Source organism: Oncorhynchus nerka, linkage group LG25 (genome assembly GCF_034236695.1).
Source record: "Oncorhynchus nerka isolate Pitt River linkage group LG25, Oner_Uvic_2.0, whole genome shotgun sequence".
Lineage (NCBI taxonomy): Eukaryota > Metazoa > Chordata > Actinopteri > Salmoniformes > Salmonidae > Oncorhynchus > Oncorhynchus nerka.
This window is the reverse complement of record NC_088420.1, coordinates 32908116-32933164: the sequence shown is the minus strand read 5'-3', so window position 1 is coordinate 32933164 and position 25049 is coordinate 32908116. Positions and strand designations below refer to the sequence as shown.

Here is a 25049-nt window from a genome sequence, read left to right as displayed (position 1 = left end):
TGGACCTGGAAAACGAACCCACAATCCTTGCATTGCAACTGCCATGCTCTACCAATTGAGCCATAAAGGACCACGTTTGTTCTATTGACTTGCCAGCCTGTATTCTAAGTATTCTTATACTGTGTTCACTAAAAGTAAAAGAATGCAAATCTGCTACGCAATTATAGACAATGACTAGTATTGTTAAAGCAGTGGTAGGTTGACTCTGGTTGGATGGAGCCTGTTTTCTATTTGTCTGTCCCACTGTGCAGGCCATTTTCAGCTCAGGCTTTGCAATCCACCATAAACAAAATGCTATTTCATAAATGGAGGCTGTGTTTATCCCCAAAACACACAAGGAATGCATAAAAGCTCTCTCCTTGCATCTATGATTTAAAGTATATTATAGCCTATTATAAAGAGCTATTATGAATGCTTATAGCATGTTTTCCAATACATATTACGAGCCTTGTGTGCTTTATTATGAAGGCATCTGTAGCTTTTAGGAAATTAAAAGCTAAAAGTAGTATTGAGCTGTTATACATTATATGGTATGTCTTAACATGCTCTATGAGGTGGTAATATGACCTATATGTGCAATTATAATACATACATAAATATGTTACAAAAGTATTCACAAACTGTTTCGACTGTCATAACTCCATCTGGCATTAAAGAGGGTTATCGGAGATGATTGTGTTAAGGTCATCGTCTTTGCATGCCCTCTGATCTATCAATAAAAGGAAAATGAGTGATACTATTTGTGTGTTTATTCTGAGACGTGTCTTGCTAAGGTTCTCCTACAGGTGTGTTCCTACATCAGTATTGTAACTATCACTGTTATTCTTAGAGGAGTGGCATGTAGTTAACTTATATTCAAGGCCTGTAATTTGTGGTTGATGGCACACTTTGAGATCAGTTCAATCTCAGTGCCTCAGGCATCTACGCACAGGACTTGATTAGAGCAAATTACATGTGGGAGCTACTGCTGTAACCACAGCTTGGGGTGAATGTCATTGTGGCATTTCTGGATGGGGTTATATGAGAGAATCTTACAATGTACCGTATGGAAACAAAATCCATTGTAAAAATAAAAAAATTGCCTGATATTTAAAATGTTTTGTTTTTCAAGTAGTGTGATAATTTAGTCAGTAAAAATATACTTTTAAGTTTGAATATAGAGGCTCCTAAATGTGTGATCTAAATGAAGGTATTGTCTGGATGCAAACTTGAAAGATCCACTGTTTTCAAAGCTCTCTGCACTCAACCTGTTGTTTTCTGCAAATGTTGTGGTGAAGGAACAACTGTTTTAAATCATGAGAACACCATATAGCCCTGCTTTGTCTGTATAACAAGTGGCTTGTGATCCTCAGGGTAAGACAACAGATCTTATCAACATGCACATACAGTACACATTTATACAAATTTCACTAAAGTCATTTGATATAGTCATTTGATTCCAAAAAGTTTTGTTGACTTCATTATTTTCTACTTTATGGGTTTTGAGCCTTTGGGGATAGATACTGTGGAAGTCCCAGCTAAACCACACCATACAATACCATACCATACAACACACACATCCATACTGTTCACATCACATCTCCTCTTGAGGAATTGGAGGACCCCAGGAAGAGTAGATGCTGTCTTTGCATCAGCTAATGGGGATCCCTAATAAATACAAAACAAAATACAAAGGCAGAACTTTCTTTAAGCGTCCCTCTATTCTGAATGGGAGTGTGTATATCGTATCAGAGGAGTGGAGTTTCTTATGGATTCATTAGCCTCTTCGGGCTCCCCCCTCTTCACTCCCTTGGCCCCTTTTACTTTCTGTCAGTTCTCTCTCCTCTATCGTTCCCTCTCTCCCTTCCTTTCTCTCTCTCTCTCTCTCTCTCTCTCTCTCTTTTTGTTTGCTGTCTATAAGAGTTTTTTAAGCCCAGCCAGTGTTTGTAATTAGCTCCCAATGCTGGAATGGAACATGTTGAGGTGGGTGTTAATGAGACGACCAGGCCCCATTTCTCACAGCAGGCTGAGAGCTGAAACAGAAACCGGGCTTTGTTCCCTGGACAGGGAGAAGACAAAAAGCTGCTAGAACGTGTGTAGTAGGACCTCTGGAAAATATTAACAGGCATTCACAGTTAAAAAGAAAGCTCAATTGGAGTGAAATAGAACGCAGTTTTAATGACTGCCACCTCTTGTAAAGTGTGGAGTTGGAAACCCTTTAGGAACCTGGTATTTGTAATTTCAGGTATATTTTGGAAATTATGCAGACCTTCTTTCCATGAAATATATCATACTCAGTGTAGTAATGTAGTTTCTCATCATTTTTTGTTAATTTAGTATTTGGGTTTTATGAATGTCAGGTGTCAGGATTATGCTATTACAGTCATGTTGATCCCTAAAAAACACAACCATTGTAGGTAAACCTCACAAAACATGTGTCACATGTTTTCCCCTACGTGTTGCATTTTTCAAATCTTATCAAGACAAGAGATAGTTTAGAAAATACGAAACATTGTGACATGTTTATTTTACCTGGAATCACAAAGTGTACTACATATTGACAAATGTAGTGCAGTGTGTTGTAGAGTATTATCTAGAGGTAATCACAAAGATCTAGATTTAAACACGTGATCTTCCAGGTCAGAGTTCAACCTCTCTGGGAAAGCTGTGGGCGTTATTCCCAAAACTTTTAAGATCCATCCTTTTTTCACAAGCCCCACATTTAACTGCACTGCTGCCGGAGCAATCCATTATTGTGTCAAAGTTCTCGTTCTCCTCCGGCCTGGAAGCAAGGCACAACAGCTTGCTTTAATTTCAGTAGGGGAAAGCCAGGACTATGTTTCAAGTCCCTCACTCCTCCAGATGTGACTTGATCAAGGGAAGTTGACTAAGCGCTTTGTGTCCTTTAAGACACTAATGTGATTATATCACATATTTTCAGCGGATTCCCATTGCTATTAGTCTTTGTGTGAGGTCTCTGACTCAATGGTCTCTATCTGGATGGAAAGCAGGGAGATTTTTATTCAGCTAAGTCTGGTTCCTAGCCAACCAGAGTAAACGGGGGGGGGGGGGTCTGTTTGCATGGTGGGGGTAGGGCACCTCAATAGGGAGGCTAAGGGAGTGTACTTCGACACAGAAGCTCGTCTTTGAAGATTATTTTCCAAACTGGAAACTTTGTTTGCTTGCAAAACAATCCATATGCTCTTTTCATCCTCTTACGTTATATCAGTTTTAATAGTTAAGGATACTTTGTTATGGATAGTCTGTGTGTTATCATGATACAGGTGTGTTTTCTGTAAACATTGCGATCAGGTGTGAATGTTAAGGATACTGACTTTCATCACACTGGACAGGAATAGTCACACGGAGAGAAAATCCTGTTGATTTCCTGGTCCACAACTGAACAAAGGCAGATAAAAAAGCATGTCAGAGAAAGCCTTTGGCACCTGACAGGATGCATAAGTGTATTCTGACCTCGTTTCCACGCTCACTTGGCCTTCCACACGGAAATGAAATGGCTGAAAGCAATAGTGAGACAATGCAATGTATTCAGAAACAAATTGCTGACTAAATGTTTTTTCTGTTGCATTTAATCAACACAACTGAAAGATGCATTATTTGATTTTAGCAAAGCTTATCACAAATGGAATAGGAAGGACATTAATGGGTAAATCAATGTTGTTTGTTGTTGTTGTTGTTGTTGTGAGAAGCGTAATAACAAGTACCATTGAATTTGGGGTTGGCAAAGTAGGTCCTCAACATTTTCAAGGTTTTTATTTGGTCTGGGGTTATATTTCTAAGCGTCAAGAACAGCTGTGCTATTTGTTTGTGTCTCACTGCTTTGCTTTATCTTGGCCAGGTCGCAGTTGTAAATGAGAACTTGTTCTCAACTAGCCTACCTGGTTAAATAAAGTTGAAATAAATCAAATCAAATAATTCACTTATTTACCGGTCATTTTGTTAAGAAACAATTTGAATGCAACAGAACACTTGAGCCTTTACAGGTCAGACATTGGTATTTTATGACATCAGACTTCCCCAGGCATCCCAAAACTTAAAAATCACACTGAGATCGAATGTTTCTTCACCTAACCATCCTCTTACTCTGACAATTGGAAAAAGTCCCACAACCTACTTGAAAATCCCTACTTGAATCAACTGTCTACTTGAATCTAACTATCTTCAAACAAACATTTGGTTTTACTACAGATCTGAAAGCGAGAACAATTCCACCCAACAGGACTCGGATGCGAGATTCAATCATGATATTTGGCTTGTAACACAACCATCCCATCAGATTGGTCCAGTCCAAGTATGTTTTTTTGTCAGTCTCTGTGCAGGTGAAGGGTTGAAGTTAATCAGCATCTCTACCCCAGGTCAGGGGAGGACCCTGATGAGTGGATGCATAAAATCACGTGTGTCATCGAGAAACAGGGATTACTGTATGATTTCTGAAATCTGCATTATGACAAACAGGATAATCCTGCTCTAGTCAGTTTGTTAAATACAAGAGCCACTTTCTGGGTTCCTTATTGTTTGAGCAGGTTCGTGGAGGAGGGTAGTGGATCTCATATGGCCCAGTCAGGGGCAATTCATGCTGGGCTTAATGGATGAATGCTTTCTCTCACTCCAATATTCAATCAAACCAGCCCTGAGAATGTACAACATACTACTATTGACCCACATTTTGAGTGTATGTAAATCAGTGTAGTTGCACATCTACTGTATGATTCGATGCTCCACTCAGTTTATGTGTCTATGTGGAATGCCTTCTAAGTTTCTGTGATGTGGCACATCCTTTGGAATCCCCATTACGTAAAATCCTAGCATCACTGATATTCTTGTTTGACTCTTACTCTCACCAGAACTGAGTAGAGTACCTGAGGATCCAGTCTAGCTAGCTGAAGTGATTGACTTTTGATGCAATAGACTTCCATGGGAAGATCCCATGGTCATATAGGGTTGCAGAGGTGGGATCGGAGACTAAATCCCTGTTTAAAGACACCATTAGCCTGCTCCATCAACAGACAGGCCATTTCAGTGTATGTTGGATGAAATGTAATTTCCCATCGACTTTATGGCCATTTCTGATCCTTGGGCTATTGTCAGTGAACTCCTCTGGAGAGACATCATCAGTAATATGAGGATGACTCTAGCAATACTCTGCGCCTTAAAAGGCACTTCACTTCCCCTGGCTGTGTGGATGGGTTAAGGAATGTGAGAGCACAGGTCACAAGTAAACGGTTTGTAACGCTATCGAATTGCGCACATTTAAGTAGCTTAAAAACAGCTTGGATGTCAAATTTGAAATATGTGACTTCCGTTTGGAGCAGCACCAGATTCTAACCCTTAATTGCTTCCTGAAACATGGGTTGTCATCATGTCATCTTGTGGGTAACATTGTTTAACAAAACTTACCTCGCCAAGCTGGTCAGTTAATTATTCAAGCATTCTTCCAACAACAACCAATTCATGCTTTATTCAAATGTCTTTATATGTTCGAATGATTACTTTGGACAACATGTGAATATGCATGTTGGAATACAGAGGGGCCATAAATGAGAGTTGGAATAACACTCATTAGAATAATTATATTGGGAGTAGCAGAAACAGTATAGTTCAACACTACAAAACTCGCATGGCACTTTGTATGATGATGTTCTTTTTTACTCCCTCATTATCGGCAAGCAGAAACTTGGCCTGTGTAATAACTTATGAATACACTCTTGAGGAGAATACAAAACAGCATGAGCCCTGGTCTGGCCACGAGTGCTGGAGTTATAATATGAAACATTATGGCTAGACCGCAGCATCCCTACTACACATGTTATTGTTTGTTGCCAAACAGCTCTTTAATTGAGAACAACAGTAAATCTGAGGTAAAATAATTGCCGGACTAGTTGAGAACATGTGCTCATATCCCATGTAGGTTTTAGAGTTATACACTAAAGTGACATGTTTTTTTTCACTACTTCCTGTTCCAACCTGACATTAATTTCAATGGAACCAATTTCTTCACTATAAATTATGCCATAATCAGAATATATTTAGGGGAGAACATAACTGAGGGATGATCTATGAATATTCGACTGACTTTTTCCATTATGCAAGAGCACAGGTGATTTATTCTGTTTCAAAGATTTCCTCCATCCCATTCAGTCATCTCATCTTGAGAATCTGATGCATCTAGTTTATTATCTCTTGTACAACACTTATGTTCCCCTTTTGAAAAACAGCCCACCCCACCCATTATTAGTTATTGATCATCTCAAGATCTTCTTGGTCTCTGTCTACTCTCACTTTGTCATACTTTCCAATTTGACCAAGAAGGTTTGTGTGTATGTATTGATATGTTGACTACGTGTGCCTTTAAAAAAAACATGTAATTCAAGTTCTGTCCTTGAGCTGTTCTTGTCTATTAATGTTCTGTATTATGTCATGTTTCATGTTTTGTGTGGACCCCAGGAAGAGTAGCTGCTGCTTTTGCAACAGCTAATGGGAATCCTAATAAAATACCAAATACCAACTCAGATTGTTTTCTCTCTAGGTCCTCCCCACCCACTATACAGTACAAAGATGTAACTTTCTCTCAACCACCCGTGCTTCTTGATAAACTCAGTTGTTTCCCCATGTCTCTCTGTCTCTCTCTCATACACATACGCAAACACACACACACTATATTTAATACATCTCACAAACTCCTCCAAATGAGCTAAGGGACAACAGATTATTTATACAGAGGAACATTGAAATGTAGATGTGGATCAGTCAAAGCGCGGGAAGCGTATCCAGCTGTGTCTCTTCAACCATGATACACTTCACTTGTAAAACATGCCCATTAGTTACTCAACACTTCTAGGGTTGCCTGACAAGGAATTCCTGTTGACAGTTTCCCCACCCTGTTCCCTCCCACATGCTCGGAACCCCCCACCATGAAGGCGCTGGGACTCTCCCTTGCTCTGCTCACGAGAAAGCCAATCTCCAATAAGTTAAGGCTAAAGTATTTTCATCCAGGTGGATAAGAGCTCATGGATGTGGGGCATTTATTATAACGAGGTATACAGGGCTGGTTTGAGGTATAGAGGGTTGGATTGAGGTATACAGATCTGGTTTGAGGTATAGAGGGCTAATTTGAGGGCTGGTTTGAGGTATACAGGGCTGGTTTGTAGTTCAAGAAAATACATATTGTGTCTGTTTTACATAATTTGTAAATAAACTCTACAAATGTCATGTTCAAGTGGTTTTATGTAAGACCTCATTTTGGTTCTATATTGTTTTGTCCCATGTTTGTCTGTGTGTTTCTTAGCCCTCCTTCTCTTCTCCTTTCCATTCTGTGATGTGGACATCGGCCTCTGATAGGAAACACTCAGATCCCAGGAGAGCCTGTTCTACCATATGACATTGAAACAGCCCAGGACATTTCCTCCGTTCATCACACAGGCTGCCTAAAAAAAGGTCATGTGCAGGTGACCTTTTTTTTATACCAAATGTTGAATAGTTTGAGACCTATTTGGAACAGGGATTCGGGTTCTGAAATACACAGATCCTTCAGAATGTTCTGTTTTTATTAGCAAGTACAGCAAACTGTAACTGTAATTTAACACTTAATTTGGAATGTTTGCTAAATCCATATTATCAAGATAACATGTTAAATCAATGGGGGGTGATAGAACTGCTGCAAAATGTTGGGTAGAGCTCTCTTCTGATTACATACACGACATGACCAGGGACCTGCTTCCATTCAGCCACAAGAGCATTAGTGAGGTCGGGCACTGATGTTGGACGATTAGGCCCGCAGTCGGTGTTCCAATTCATCCTAAAGGTGTTCGATGGGCTTGAGGTCAAGGTTCTGTGCCGGCCAGTCAAGTTCTTCCACACCGATCTCAACAAACCATTTCTGTATGGACCTCGCTTTGTGCACGGGGGCATTATTATGGTGAAACAGGAAAGGGCCTTCCCCAAACTGTTACCACAAAGTTGGAAGAACAGAATTGTTTAGAATGTCATTGTATGCTGTAGTGTTAAGATTTGGAGATTCGTAAACCACTCCAGCTGACGCTTGGCATTGCGCATGGTGATCTTAGGCTTGTGTGCGGCTGCTCGGCCATGGAAACCCCTTCCATGGAAACCCCTTTCCCGTCAAACAGTTATTGTGCTGACGTTGCTTCCAGAGGCAGTTTGGAACTCGGTAATGAGTGTTGCAACCAAGGACAGACGATTTGTATGAGCTACCCGCTTCAGCACTCGACGGTCCCATTCTGTGAGCTTATGTGGCCTACCACTTCGTGGCTGAGCCGTTATTGCTCCTAGATGTTTCCACTTCACATTCACAGCACTTACAGTTTACCAGGGCAGCTCTAGCAGGGCAGAAATGTGACGAGTTGACTTGTTGGAAAGGTGGCATCCTATGACGGTGCCACTTTCAAAGTCACTGAGTGCTTCAGTAAGGACATTCTACCGCCAATGTTTGTCTATAGAGATTGCGTGGCTGTGTGCTTAATTTTATACCCGTCAGCAACGGGTGTGGCTGACATAGGCGAATCCACTAATTTGAAGGAGTGTCCACATACTTTTATATATATAGTGTAGGTATGGTTAACCACATTAACACATAAGGAAGGTCAGCCTTGAGTTTGTCCCTAGAACTTTACAAGTAAAGAAAATTATGGTATTCCAAGTTTTGGGACTATACTTCTTTATGAAGTAAGACAACCTCCGTTGATTTTTTTATTCTACACCATAGCATTTGGTTGGAATTCTTTCTTTTGAGGTGTCTGTGCTGGCTGCACAGCAGTGTTCCTCCTTGGAACTTCATTTTCAGGAATGCAAATGCCTTGGGCCCAGACGGTCAGTGATTTAAATCCTCATCGATCCTTGCACACATCTGCCTGTGCCCTTGTGTCTGCCTGTTGCTCATTCCTTCGTCCTCTCAGCCAGCATGTCTACCATGAGCCCTGGGACTCCCCGGCGTGCCCCTGTCTGCCCTACCTCCCCTCAAACACACCCACCCTGATCTGGTGCTTCCCTCACCCTGCCAGGGCAGGGCAGGGCAGACAGTGACTTTGTAGAGGGGGGAACAATCAACCCTGATAGGGTCAGTCTGGTCACAACTATGGGGGGAAGGTCCCTACACTTAAGAGTATCAAGAATCTGAGCACCCACTTTTCTGAACTGAGAGGAACTGCAGAGTGTAATACTACTTACTGTAGTGTGTGCTGTGTAAGAGTGACCTGATATCCACACGTGCTTTCTGCCAACAGAGATTACTCTCAGAGGAGCACAGTGGGAGCTCCTGCCAGCCCAACCTGCAGCTCCCTCACTCATGTGGACAAACAGAGCATGTGCGGGGAAGAGATACAGGTTTGTTTTTCCTGTCAGAACAGGGTATGAACAACAGCAGGGCCAGCACCTGTGGAAAAGTCTCATATTTCTAAAACACTGTGGCCCACCCTTCAGTAGAGCAATCGTACAAACTATGGCTAGACATGTCTGTCAGTATCCTTGGAGTTCATCTTCAGATGTCCCTTGTTCTTTCAAACTTTGGTCCTCACCCTTCTCCTACAGCTCCTCCTGCTCTGTCTCGATTTCACATTTCCTAGTCGGCGCTGCTGAGAAACTAACACCTGGTGTGAGGTCAGGTGTTATTTATCACAACCGTCTGGGCTGGGAGTTGACATTCGTAAAGGTGTTTGGCACTGCCATTGTAATTGAGTCTCCTTGTCTTTTCTGGGACACCAACAGATATAACTATGTCAGGCCACCCTCACAGCTATATATTACCCACCTCACTGAGGAAGACAAGAGATGACTTATCATTCTGCATCAGCTAAATAAAATTGCATAGCACTATTTGCAGAGCTCATTAGTAAGCATTTTCATTTTAGTCACTTACATTAGGTAATCTGCCAGCTATGCCTTCAAGAAGAATGAAGCACATTATTTATATATGTATATATACAGAACCAGTCAAAGGTTTGGACACACCTACTAATTCAAGGGTTTTCTACATTGTAGAATATTAGTGAAGACATCAAAACTATGACATAACACATATGGAAACATGCAGTAACCAGAAAAGTGTTAAATAAATCAAAACATATTTTATATTTGAGATTCTTAAAAGAAGCCAACCTTTGCATGAGGTAGTCACCTCATGCAACATTAATATAATGTTTACACACCCTACATTATTCATCTCATATGTATACGTATATACTGTACTCTATATCATCTACTGCATCTTTATGTAATACATGTATCACTAGCCACTTTAAACTATGCCACTTTGTTTACATACCCTACATTACTCAACTCATATGTATATACTGCACTCGATACCATCTACTGCATCTTGCCTATGCCGCTCTGTACCATCACTCATTCATATATCTTTATGTACATGTTCTTTATCCCTTTACACTTGTCTCTGCCTCCTTCTTTCCACTCCTCTCCTCTTTTGACCTCACCCTCTCACCTTCCCCCCCTACTCACAAGGCAGGCAATACGCTCGACCTCATCTTTACTAGATGCTGTTCCTCCACTAACCTCACTGCAACTCCCCTCCAAGTCTCCGACCACTACCTTGTATCCTTTTCCCTCTCGCTCTCATCCAACACTTCCCACACTGCCCCTACTCGGATGGTATCGCGCCGTCCCAACCTTCGCTCTCTCTCCCCCGCTACTCTCTCCTCTTCCATCCTATCATCTCTTCCCTCTGCTCAAACCTTCTCCAACCTATCTCCTGATTCTGCCTCCTCAACCCTCCTCTCCTCCCTTTCTGCATCCTTTGACTCTCTATGTCCCCTATCCTCCAGGCCGGCTCGGTCCTCCCCTCCCGCTCCGTGGCTCGACGACTCATTGCGAGCTCACAGAACAGGGCTCCGGGCAGCCGAGCGGAAATGGAGGAAAACTCGCCTCCCTGCGGACCTGGCATCCTTTCACTCCCTCCTCTCTACATTTTCCTCCTCTGTCTCTGCTGCTAAAGCCACTTTCTACCACTCTAAATTCCAAGCATCTGCCTCTAACCCTAGGAAGCTCTTTGCCACCTTCTCCTCCCTCTTGAATCCTCCTCCCCCCCCCCCTCCTCCCTCTCTGCAGATGACTTCGTCAACCATTTTGAAAAGAAGGTCGACGACATCCGATCCTCGTTTGCTAAGTCAAACGACACCGCTGGTTCTGCTCACACTGCCCTACCCTGTGCTCTGACCTCTTTCTCCCCTCTCTCTCCAGATGACATCTCGCGTCTTGTGACGGCCGGCCGCCCAACAACCTGCCCGCTTGACCCTATCCCCTCCTCTCTTCTCCAGACCATCTCCGGTGACCTTCTCCCTTACCTCACCTCGCTCATCAACTCATCCCTGACCGCTGGCTACGTCCCTCCCGTCTTCAAGAGAGCGAGAGTTGCACCCCTTCTGAAAAAACCTACACTCGATCCCTCCGATGTCAACAACTACAGACCAGTATCCCTTCTTTCTTTTCTCTCCAAAACTCTTGAACGTGCCGTCCTTGGCCAGCTCTCCCGCTATCTCTCTCAGAATGACCTTCTTGATCCAAATCAGTCAGGTTTCAAGACTAGTCATTCAACTGAGACTGCTCTTCTCTGTATCACGGAGGCGCTCCGCACTGCTAAAGCTAACTCTCTCTCCTCTGCTCTCATCCTTCTAGACCTATCGGCTGCCTTCGATACTGTGAACCATCAGATCCTCCTCTCCACCCTCTCCGAGTTGGGCATCTCCGGCGTGGCCCACGCTTGGATTGCGTCCTACCTGACAGGTCGCTCCTACCAGGTGGCGTGGCGAGAATCCGTCTCCTCACCACGTGCTCTCACCACTGGTGTCCCCCAGGGCTCTGTTCTAGGCCCTCTCCTATTCTCGCTATACACCAAGTCACTTGGCTCTGTCATAACCTCACATGGTCTCTCCTATCATTGCTATGCAGACGACACACAATTAATCTTCTCCTTTCCCCCTTCTGACGACCAGGTGGCGAATCGCATCTCTGCATGTCTGGCAGACATATCAGTGTGGATGACGGATCATCACCTCAAGCTGAACCTCGGCAAGACGGAGCTGCTCTTCCTCCCGGGAAGGACTGCCCGTTCCATGATCTCGCCATCACGGTTGACAACTCCATTGTGTCCTCGTCCCAGAGCGCTAAGAACCTTGGCGTGATCCTGGACAACACCCTGTCGTTCTCAAATAACATCAAGGCGGTGGCCCGTTCCTGTAGGTTCATGCTCTACAACATCCGCAGAGTACGACCCTGCCTCACACAGGAAGCGGCGCAGGTCCTAATCCAGGCACTTGTCATCTCCCGTCTGGATTACTGCAACTCGCTGTTGGCTGGGCTCCCTGCCTGTGCCATTAAACCCCTACAACTCATCCAGAACGCCGCAGCCCGTCTGGTGTTCAACCTTCCCAAGTTCTCTCACGTCACCCCGCTCCTCCGCTCTCTCCACTGGCTTCCAGTTGAAGCTCGCATCCGCTACAAGACCATGGTGCTTGCCTACGGAGCTGTGAGGGGAACGGCACCTCAGTACCTCCAGGCTCTGATCAGGCCCTACACCCAAACAAGGGCACTGCGTTCATCCACCTCTGGCCTGCTCGCCTCCCTACCACTGAGGAAGTACAGTTCCCGCTCAGCCCAGTCAAAACTGTTCGCTGCTCTGGCCCCCCAATGGTGAAACAAACTCCCTCACGACGCCAGGACAGCGGAGTCAATCACCACCTTCCGGAGACACCTGAAACCCCACCTCTTTAAGGAATACCTAGGATAGGATAAAGTAATCCTTCTCCCCCCCCCCCCTTAAAAGACCTAGATGCACTATTGTAAAGTGGCTGTTCCACTGGATGTCATAAGGTGAAAGCACCAATTTGTAAGTCGCTCTGGATAAGAGCGTCTGCTAAATGACTTAAATGTAAATGTAAATGTGTGTATAAGGAAGTAGTTTTGGAATTGTTAGTTAGATTACTCGTTGGTTATTACTGCATTGTCGGAACTAGAAGCACAAGCATTTCGCTACACTCGCATTAACATCTGCTAACCATGTGTATCTGACAAATAAATTTGATTTGATTTGATTTGAATGCATATCAATTAACAGGTGTGCCTTGTTAAAAGTTCATTTGTGGAATGTGTTTCCTTCTTAATGCGTTTGAACCAACCAGTTGTGTTGTGACAAGGTAGGGGTGGTACACAGAAGATAGCCCTATATGGTAAAATACCAAGTCCATATTATGTCAAGAACAGCTCAAATAAGCAAAGAGAAACAACAGTCCATCATTACCTTGAGACATGAAGGTCAGTCAATACAAAAAATGTCAAGAACTTTAAACGTTTCTTCAAGTGCAGTCGCAAAAACCATCAAGTGCTATGATGAAACTGGCTCTTATGACTACCACCACAGAAAAGGAAGTTACCTATGCTGCAGAGGATAATTTCATTAGAGTTAACGGAACCTCATATTGCAGCCCAAATGCTTCACAGAGTTCAAGTAACAGACACATCTCAACATCAACATCAAAATCAACATCAACTGTTCAGAGGAGACTGCATGGGGCGGCAGGGTAGCCTAGTGGTTGGAGCATTGGACTAGTAACCGGAAGGTTGCAAGTTCAAACCCCCGACCTGACAGGGTACAAATCTGTCGTGGTTCCCCTGAACAGTTAACCCGTCATTGAAAATAAGAATTTGTTCTTAACTAACTTGCCTAGTTAAATAAAAAATGAATCAGGCCTTCATGATCGAATTGCCGCAAAGAAACCACTACTAAAGGACACCAATGAGAAGAAAAAACCTGATTGGGCCAAGAAATACAAGCAACCAGTGGAAATCTGTCCTTTGGTCCAAATTTAAGATTTTTCGTTCCAACCGCTGTGTCTTTGTGAGATGCTGAGTCAGTGATTTATTTAGTCAGTGATTTATTTATTTAGAATTTAAGGCACACTTAACACGCATGACTAGAACAGCATTCTGCAGCAATCTGGTTTGCTCTTAGTAGAACATAAAAAAAAAATTCAACAGGACAATGACCCAAAACACACCTCCAGGCTGTATAAGGTCTATTTGACCGAGGAGACTTGGCCTCCAAAATCACCGACCTCAACCCAATTGAGATGGTTTTGGATGAGTTGGACCGCAGAGTGAAGGAAGGGCAGCCAACAAGTTCTCAGCATATGTGGGAACGCCTTCAAGACTGTTGGAAAAGCATTCCTCATAAAGCTGGTTGAGAGAATGCCAAGAGTGTGCAAAGCTGTCATCAAGGCAAAGGGTGGCTACTTTGAAGAATCTCAAATTTAAAATATATTTTGCTTTGTTTAACACTTTTTTGGTTACTACATGATTCCATATGTGTTATTTCATAGTTGTGATGTCTTCACTATTATTCTACAATGTAGAAAATAGTTTTAAAAATATATATAAAGAATGAGTAGGTGTGTCCAAACCTTTGACTGGTACTGTATGTATATATTTTAAAATAATTTTTCATAGTGTGTTTGGCACAAATTTGTCTATTTGATACTTCATTGCAAATTATGAGGGATGTTTTACCCAGTTTCCATATGATTGTAAAACTGACCACGCAACAAGATCTCTACTTTGATCAAAATAAACTGATGCCTGCATAGTTCAAGACCACAGCTGTGTTGCAACGGGAAAAAATCAGACCAACCCCTCTGACAATGTTGACATTTATAGGGCAAAGGCTCCATGCACATTTGCGGAAGTCATTGGAAAGTAAACATATATTAATGGTTACCTGCATGACAACCAGATAAACAGGTCGCGTTAATGTTTAAGCCAAGGTTGGTTGGATTATAGGCCATATGTGCACAGAAGGATGTTGGGCAAAAGCAGGTTTATGCCGGTGCTAAGGAGCTAATATAATTGTTTAAGGACAGCGATTCTAGAGGGAACCTCTGGACACTTCAGAAAATAGGGAAGCCACACAGACACTTGGTCGCAGGGACCACAGTAAAATATGCCTGTTGAAAGCCTTCAGAACTCTTATGCAGGTATTGTATACTGGGTGGGTTGTTGACTGTTCGTGGGAAAATGAAGATAAAAAGCATTATGTAGTTCACAAGGTCGATTCCAGCCCAGGGATAAAGTAAACTGAGAGAGCTGCAACTTATCTGCTTGCCAGAGTTTGTTTTCTTTCTTTTACATTGTTTTGACTGTTTCAGAAAAAAAAATTGCATGAGCTGACTCTCAGAGTGATTTAAAGTACTCAACAATAGCAAGACCTTCAATGTGTTAACAATTCACCCTTTCCTGCTTCAAAAATTAATACAATCCAAATAATTGTATACATTTTATTGTGGAAACTCATTTTTAAATTAAAGAAAGTGTACCCTTTTGTTTGGCCATGGCCATGGACATTGTTTGATTTTAAGTAAAACATTTGGTTACCTTGTTCAATGAAATGTCAAGCTAGTGAAAGAGGAGAATTGAAGGCTACTTCAAGGCTTGTGATTCAGTGACGAGGCTGTACGTACTCTCCTTTCACAGTGTACATTTGTCAGTCCTTGGTGGTCCAGGAGAAACATGAGGGTAATCATAGGCATCAATGGAATTCAACATCTTTTTTGCTCTCCTGAAAATCTTTTGTGGATTTTGGAGGAAATGTGAAGCGCTTCCTCATTGTTCGCCCACATGCTTCTGACACTTAAGCAATGTGTCAGGGCATAGAGAGCTTACTTCTGTTTGAGCCATTTAAACAGATGATCATTCTGAACCACCGTGGAACCCTTTTATGAAACCTGCATATTTGTGCATTGGTTTGCAACAGAAAAGTGGAAAATAAACATGTTTTTTTTCCTTTTCCACTAAAATAAGGGAATAAACTGTGAAATGCTTTAGATGCCTTTCAATTCCATGCACTTCAACTCTCCATCAGCCGGGATTGGAGATACAGCCTCTGTTGAAGGTTTGCCAGTTCTTTGTCAATAGTCAGTTCAATGTCAGCCCAGGTGGATTGGGGCTTTTAAAGTGCTTTTGTGTTGGTGGTGTAATTTGTCTGAAATAATTAGCGTGAAGATAATGAACATATTAACACAGAGAATTTCAAAAGAAATTCAAGAAAACCAAGTAAGAAACAATTATTATCTGTTATACCACTGATTGAAAGAGTGTTGATACATTTCAGATAACAGCACTTTTGCAAATGTTGGCTGGATGGCTTTTATGTACAGTAGTTCCAACAAAATATGCCTTATTATAGTTCCATATCAATGCAGCGGAGCCAACTCTTCTTAAACCAGTAGGGCACTCTTGTATACTTTCTCTCAAACCTCAAACAAAATGTATGCAGAATATGACTTTACTTTATATACCTTTACCTAATATGTGCCAATTGGTAAACCTGGGTCAAGCTGAGAGAGGATGGAACACACATGTTGTGGTATGCTAAAATATCATGGGTAACCTTATTAGGTCTGTGTTAATCAAGAAAGAAGATGTTTTCATTGTTGCTAAACCCTCCAAGACCTAGATTGGTATCATAACCCTTTCAAAAAGCAAATGTTACATTTGCAGTTTCACATATGAAAATCCCATTTGGGGAAAGAAAATGACACGTGGGGAAAAACATGTGAACAAATGTACATGTGAAACCTCAAATGTGTCTAAAAACCACGTTTTATTAAGTGGAATAAAACCGCCAAAACCCTGGCATAAATTACACGTGTGGGAGAGTTGTACAAGTCTATATCACGCCAGCAAGAGAAAAAAGTTAGTCATCTGGTTTCCATTAGATAGATAAAATGCTTCATTTAGATCCTTTTAACTAGCCTCTTTGTTACTGTGAGGTGTCCATGCTGCTCTCTCCATCATCATACAGTTGACACAACATAAAAATCTTCAAACAGCCACGCTGGGTCCCTTAATCAAAAACTAATTGTGATAGATATTGGGGGAGTGCTAACACTCTGACTGCTCAGGATGGTATCAGTTGTCCAAAGCTGGAGATACCATTAAATACAACACAGTGATAGCTGAGACATGGCAAAATAGGTGTGAAGTGCTTACATGTACTCCGATACCATACTCCATGAGATAAGTTCACTGTGACTGTGTTAAAAAGGAATTGAAAAACAAAACATGAAAGGGATCCCTTCAAGGCATGTTGATATGCGCTTTTAAACCCAGATAGTATTTTTTGGGCCAAGGCTCATTGCTTAACACTACAGCGTGTAGTCTACTCAAAGGCTGTTTTAGCTTCAATCCACAAAGGTTAGCATGTCACCTAGTTAGAAACTGGTCATGAAAATATTTTTAAAGATGTATTTTCAATTTAAAAAATAAGAAATTGTGATTTTGTTGTAGTAGTCGTAAATACAAGTCACAGACCACAGTAGTATAAGAGTCAAGATGTTGGATTGAATCATGTGTGTGTGTACGGGTGTGCATGTGTGGTTGATGGGTGTATGCATGCAGCTATGATAGGGATTACTAGCCAGTCATTCCACTTTAAAAAATGTAACAACACCAGATTAAATTACATCATTGATTCCTTTGCATATTTATTAGTTAGAGTCATTATAATAGCAATACCTCTCGTTGGCAAGACACAGTGGACAAATTGGAACTTGAAGGAGTTTTTTTAAATTAACCTTCTTGACACTCCCCTGCTTAGCATATTGGAATCTCTGTGAAATTCCATGAACAAGGATGGAGCAGGCAGTCTTGTCATAGTGATCCATAATGCAATTCCCATCTCCTGATATGATTCAGTTAGGAATTAGGGGTACAGATACACGTGTCTTCCTCACCGTGTCGGTTGCTTTGGCAGGACCCATTCCTTTGTAGTTAGTCATGCAGCCTCTTGATGAATGTATCCCTAAGTGAAATCTAACCATCTTAGTCTCTGCCATGTGGGTCTTAAAGACCTGACTATAAGTGTATATAAGACCATGGTTTGTATAGTCAATTAATAGGCTGATGGTGGAATTAAAGTAAGTATTAATGTAGACTCTTATAGAACATAGACTCTATACCTCCACGGTGGATCATTCAAGAAGATGCAAATTGCATGGGCCAACAAGCAAATGGAGTGAGCTCTCTGATTCTCTCTTTCTCTCTCTCTCTCGGAGGACCTGAGCCCTCGGACCATGCCTCAGGACTACCTGGCATGATGACTCCTTGCTGTCCCCAGTTCACCTGGCCATGCTGCTGCTCCAGTTTCAACTGTTCTGCCTGCGGCTATGGAATCCTGACCTGTTCACCGGACGTGCTACCTGTCCCAGACCTTCTGTTTTCAACTCTCTAGAGACAGCAGGATTGGTAGAGATACTCTTAATGATCGGCTATGAAAAGCCAACTGACATTTACTCCTGAGGTGCTGACTTGCTGCACCCTCGACAACTACTGTGATTATTATTATTTGACCATGCTGGTCATTTATGAACATTTGAACATCTTGGCCATGTTCTGTTATAATCTCCACCCGGCACAGCCAGAAGAGGACTGGCCACCCCTAATAGCAAGATTCCTCTCTAGGTTTCTTCCTAGGTTTTGGCCTTTGTAGGGAGTTTTTCCTAGCCACCGTGCTTCTCCACCTGCATTGCTTGCTGTTTGGGGTTTTAGGCTGAGTTTCTGTACAGCACTTTGAGATATGAGCTGATGTACGAAGGGCTATATAAATACATTTGATTTGGAGGACCCAACAACACCCGAGTGAAGTCTAAAACGTAACTCAAATTTGAAAGAAAGGTGAACTATCCCTTTAAGCACCCAGTGCACCCCTAACTAAGCTGGGCAACAGAACTGGACTTCTTCCTCTGTCTCAACACTGACATGTCATCAAGCAACTTCCAAAGGTTTTAATCAGCTTTAGTTTGCAATCCCAACTTTCTATGTTTCATCAGTCCTGCATTTTTGTATAATTGATATTTTGGGGACAAATACCTACATCTCTAGGACATACTAATTAGAAATGGGATACATGTTAGTGCACTCAGCACAATATCCAGTTTTACAAGTCTAAGTAGGTAAACTGTGTACCGTATCTGGACACTGGCTTCGGTAAAGTCAGTTTTCTCCCACCTAATGTATGCCTGAGCAATTGTAATTGTGTGGGAAATGCATGCAGTCCCCACCCAGCACCATCACCCATGCTGCACTCCCCTGTGGATAACAAATGGGCCTTTTCTCTGTGAATTGAGGCTAAACGATGGTTTCACTTAGAGAGCAAAGTGACTGTCCATCTTCATAACTGCTCTCCATCAAAGAGCAATGAATCCCATCCTATCGCACTGGCTCTGATTTAACACAGGCAATGGATATCCCCTCTGTGTAGGCCTGCAAAGCCGGCCCCTGTGCCAGCCTCCCACCTGAAACTATCAGATATTCTTCTCTTGTAATAAAAAAAACATCTGGTCAGGTGAGCACCTCGCTCCTCTGGCTGCGCTATTCAGCTGAGTCTGTTTGAAAATGACACCTCCATTTGATTCAAATTACCAAAGGCATTTCTTATTGGAGAGGTCACATGGAAAACCCACAGGTCACCAAGGTCAATGGCTGATGGAATTTCAGTCTTTGATTCCCTTTGAACTTTTGGGGTCTTTTTCTAATTGTGGAGTGGGAACATCATGCTAAATGAATGCTGCACTTTTCAAAGATAGGCATCCAGTTTCATAATTTTAATGACTTCTAAATATCTGACAACATAAACAATGTTAGATTGATTATTTACATGTTATAATTATCTATAGAAATGGGCTTCTATTTATTCAGATTGTCAATAGATACCACGTTTCAACATGCAACAAGGGTAATGGTTAGGGTTAGTGGATAGGTTTTGAATACAGCGAAATACGAAGAAGGACAGGCACGCTGATTGGAATGGCATTGGTCTCATGGTAAGACAGTCAGCTAAATCTAGCTAATCCTGTCATGGGTTTGTATTAGGTTACCATCTATTTGAAGGGGGTAACATCGTACACCACTCTTGCCTTGAGCATTGGAGATAGTCAAGAACATTTACCCTGTAAGACAACAAGCTAGGTCAACTGAGTTAGCCTGATTACACACACGACACCGTGAAAGCTTAAACACACCAATACCAGTTACACTGACACTTTGAATCAGCATATATTATTATTATTTAATTGTTTTATTCAACCTTTATTTAACTAAGCAAGTCAGTTAAGAACAAATTCGTATTTACAATGACGGCTTACCCTGGCCAAACCCAGATGACGCTGGGCCAATTGTGCGCCGCCCTATTGGACTCCGAATCACAGCCTGGATTGTTGCACATGATCTACTCTGAGGAGGTGAGTCCTTAATTCATGTTGCACAATCATTTGACATAATTGTTTGGATTAGAAATATCCATACAGATATGCACTCTATTTTTTCCTTGTCAGGTTATGGGCTTTTTTCTGAGCAGGAAGACACACTCTGACGCAGATCCAGGATGAAAAGGGAGCTGCCTTTAGATCACTCAGAGTTAGATGAATGTTAACAGTTTATCAAGTTAATCAGATACTGAATTAGAAGCAAGGCTGTCGAAGATGCACCTAAAAGTCCAATCTTCTGTCACTATGTCACACAGCACTCCGAGGTTGAGTAGTGTTCAGACATTAGCTAATGTCATTATCTCAACAGTGAGGCCTAATCTCATGTTATAGGATTTGCAGAAGCCTATGCTGATCTAATGGGGTAAATGGCTGGTGCTATGACAAGGTATTAGATAACAGGCTGAATATCCTAACTATCCCTGGCTGTGAACCCACTCTCCAAGGGTGTCTCAGGGGAGTGGGAAAAAAAATTGAATTCACACGTGTATAATATGGACGTGTACATGTGTGAAATAGGATAAGCATAAGAACTCACCTAATCATTATTATTATTTCTAGTGGTATCAAATATGCTTATATCAACCTAATCTGACGTACGCAATGGTCAAGAGGAAGTCTATGACATTATCTTCAATGGAATGATCTATGAACAATGGAACAATTAGTCCTGTTCCCTCTAAACAGGTGTGTGTCAATCTTGGCAACGTCTTGATTCCACCAACTCTTCTGGATCGGTCCCCAGAGCTTCATTGAATATATTACTCCCTTAATACCCATTCCCTATTTGTGTTAACATGCTGGGTCACCTGTCTCACAGTTGTCCATGGTGACTGGATCTACCTTTTCATAATCAAGAGGTACCTGCAGTAATGACCCTATAATAAAGTGTCATTATCTATCCGCCCTCTGTCTTGTGTACCCTGCACAAAGCCGCTGGAGGAATCCAAGCCTTGTCTTTTATAATTCATTTCTGGTGGGTATAAATGTCAGCGTCCTTTTGTGAGGATTACAGACATTCATTCCCACATCAGGGCTGGGCTGATTGTTCCATAAGGAATCGTGGGAGTAGAATAGAGCGTTTGATTTCAGATAATGTTGAACGAGACAAATGCCACTGGACTGGCAGGGGCCCTTTGTCTAAGCCTGGCTGGAGTTGGGAGACCTGAATCTGAGACAGTGACAGTGTCAGTGAGTGCTTGAAGAGAAGAAAAATGGCAGCGCAGTGTGGAGTTCACTGACTGTTATAATACCGTTTGTCAGGTTTTATGATGTTTGTGACAGCTGGAATTCATCCCCTTAACCTTTTGAATTCCATCTCATTTGCCATGCAAAGCCACCTAAGATCTTCATTTTTAATCATTCATCAGGCCAAGTTCCCTTCTTAGGAAAACTCTGTAGTTATAGTATAAGTCCTCTGTGGTTGCACAACAAATTACAATCATGACTGATACAAAGCACAAATAAAAAATGTAGCTTGAGAATATGCCGGTCTTTTCACCTGTTCCACTTCTTCCTTGATTTTGCACCATCAAAGATACTCCCTCCAATCCTCCAACACAAAACCAAATAACTGCTAGATCCAGAGAGGAAATATAAACCTCAGAGTAAGCTCTACAATGGCCTTATCTAATATTTTCAAGAGGATTTTCAAACAGCAATCTGTGTAGCGATCTCTGTGGCTAACCAGCGTATGGATCGGAGTTTGGTTGCTTGTCGTTTGTAAGATCACATAGAATACAACATATCAGCATTATGTACAGTTGAGGACGGAAGTTTACATACACCTTAGCCAAATACATTTAAACTCAGTTTTTCACAATTCCTGACATTTAACCCTAGTAAAAATTAGTTAGGATCCCCACTTTATTTTAAGAATGTGAAATGTCAGAATAAAAGTCAGATTTATTTCAGATTTTATTTCTTTCATCACATTCCCAGTGGGTCAGAAGTTACATACAGTCAATTAGTATTTGGTAGCATTGCCTTTAAATTGTTTAACTTGGGTTAAATGTTTTGGATAGCCTTCCACATGCTTCCCACAATAATTTGGGTGAATTTTGGCTCATTCCTCCTGACAGAGCTGGTGTAACTGAGTCAGGTTTGTAGGCCTCCTTGCTCGCACACACTTTTTCAGTTCAGCCCACACATTTCCTATAGGATTGAGGTCAGTGCTTTGTGGTGGCCACTCCAATCCCTTGACTTTGTTGTCCTTAAGCCATTTTGCCACAACTTTGGAAGTATGCTTGGGGTCATGGTCCATTTGGAAGACCCATTTGCGACCAAGCTTTAACTTCCTGACTGATGTCTTGAGATGTTGTTTCAATATATCCACATAATTTTCCTGCCTCATGATGCCATCTATTTTGTGAAGTGCACCAGTCCCTCTTGCAGCAAAGCACCCCCACAACATGATGCTGCCACCCCCATGATTCACGGTTGGGATGGTGTTCTTCGGCTTGCAAGCCTCCCCCTTTTTCCTCCAAACATAACGATGGTCATTATGGCCAAACTGTTCTATTTTTGTTTCATCAGAACAGAGGACATTTCTCCAAAAAGCACAATCTTTGTCCCCATGTGCAGTTGCAAACCGTAGTCTGGCTTTTTTTTATGGCGGTTTTGGAGCAGTGGCTTCTTCCTTGCTGAGCGGCCTTTCAGGTTATGTCGATATAGGACTCGTTTTACTATGGATATAGATACTTTTGTACCTGTTTCCTCCAGCATGTTCACAAGGTCCTTTTCTGTTATTCTGGGATTGATTTGCACTTTTCGCACCAAAGTACGTTCATCTCTAGGAGATAGAACATGTCTCCTTCCTGAGCGGTATGACGGCTGCGGTGGTCCCACGGTGTTTATACTTGCGTTCTATTGTTTGTGCAGTTGACCGTGGTACCTTCAGCTGTTTGGACATTGCTCCCAAGGATGAACCAGACTTGTGGAGGTCTACAATTGTTTTTCTGAGGTCCTGGCTGATTTCTTTAGATTTTCATGATGTCGAGCAGAGGCACTGAGTTCGAAGGTAGGCCTTGAAATACATCCACAGGTACACCTTCAGAAGCCTCTAAAGCCATGACATCATTTTTGGGAATTTTCCAAGCTGTTTAAAGGCACAGTTAATTTAGTGTATGTAAACTTCTGACCCGCTGGAATTGTGATACAGTGAATTATAAACTAAATAATCTGTCTGTAAACAATTGTTGGAAAATGACTTGTGTCATGCACAAAGTAGATGCCCTAACCAACTTGCTAAAACTATAGTTTGTTAACAAGAAATTTGTGGAGTAGTTGAAAAACAAGTTTTAATGACGCCAACCTAAGTGTATGTAAACTTCCGACTTCAACTGTACATCAGTACAAGGCATGTGCAGCATAAAAGATGGCTTGAAGAGATCCTGCATAACTGTGTTTTCAGTCACCAAGTTCAATAACTTCTTCAGTAATCGGTATATTGATTGTTAATGTCATCATGTGTTAGAAAAGAACCAGTCATGTGGCAGGCGGAACAATTCAAGAGCCTCATTGTTCATTCATCAGCACCCCTGATTGGGCTCATGTCTTGGTTAGCTGCAGGCCAGCAAGATAAAGATCACTAGATGATTGGGCACACACATTCTTAACATGGCTGACCCGTGACATCTCAGAGGCAGGCGGGAGCCTGTCATTATGTGTACAATGCACTGCTTTCTTCCCTCTTATCTTTACTGATGACATTGAGAGTTTTCGCATTAACTCATTAACGACAAGACTCATCATTAAAGGCATCAAGGGGACCATAGGCGTGGTGCAGAGACGGTGACACTGCAGTGAGGAATTTGACCAAAGGCCTCCTGCACCATGATGGAGACTTTAATAATCCCTGGGTTGCAGTTACAGGTGTTGTTGGTCTGTCGCTGTCAACTCAGCCATTTTCATGTCATCAGACACTGGTACGCACCTCAGGATAGTAATAAACCTTCTCCAAAACACAGATCACGTTTTTTGTTTTGGATTACCACACGTTACAGAACCATTACTGTTGCCAACCCCATTAATGCTGACCATGCAAAATATAATGTTCTCCCTCCCTTAGAGATCCTTACATCTTGGATTCCAAAGGCCAAAGTTCCTGTTCTTTATTTGAAGTTGGTCATATAGAGGCCTCAACACCTTGCTCTCTATTATTGATAGGCTATCTGGTTCCACTCTACGATGCAAGCACTGTACATAATAAAAAGGAATACCATCCTTTCCACAGGTCTGTAAAGGCAGACTTTTCCTGGTGTTGTTTGTGGTTATGTCACCGCAATTACACCAAGGAGGGAAAAGGTGTCTGTGAAAGATTGATAGCATTGCTCTTTTGTTCAATTGTAAATTAGAATGCAAGTCCCTCTGGGATACAAGGGCTCTATTTGTGATTAAGAAAAAGGCTCCATAATAGTCTGATTGTGAACAAGTTTGCTCCCTCTTACAAACAGGCAATTAGCTTGATGAAATGGCCCCTACCTTTTAGTGTCTTGGATATATAAACCGATATTATAATGACGTGTCTCTAGTTTATGCTAATTTTTCACCTTGAGCCGTACAGGAAGTGGTGTTATAGTTTATTGGGGCTTTGTCCTGCATTGTAGCATTGGCTGACACCAGCTCATGCCATGCACAGCCAATGCACAATGCTAATTGAAACAGAGAAAGAAAAAAAGCAGATACTATTATGATGTTGGTGCTGCTGGCAACTACTGTGTAGGTGCAGATTGCCAAAGTGACAAAGAACTTTTAACAGCCTTGTGTAAG

The 25049-nt window shown here is 42.0% G+C and overlaps 2 long non-coding RNA genes across 3 annotated transcripts in view; one reads left to right on the top strand and one right to left on the bottom strand.

Annotated features, from left to right (window-relative positions):
• LOC115109406 (uncharacterized) overlaps window positions 1-25049 on the bottom strand; it is an 88856-nt gene that overhangs the window by 51865 nt on the left and 11942 nt on the right. The window lies entirely within an intron of this gene.
• LOC135564523 (uncharacterized) lies at window positions 14421-19389 on the top strand. The gene is made up of 2 exons (XR_010461111.1): window positions 14421-14993; window positions 18072-19389. It is a non-coding gene; the product is annotated as an uncharacterized LOC135564523 (long non-coding RNA).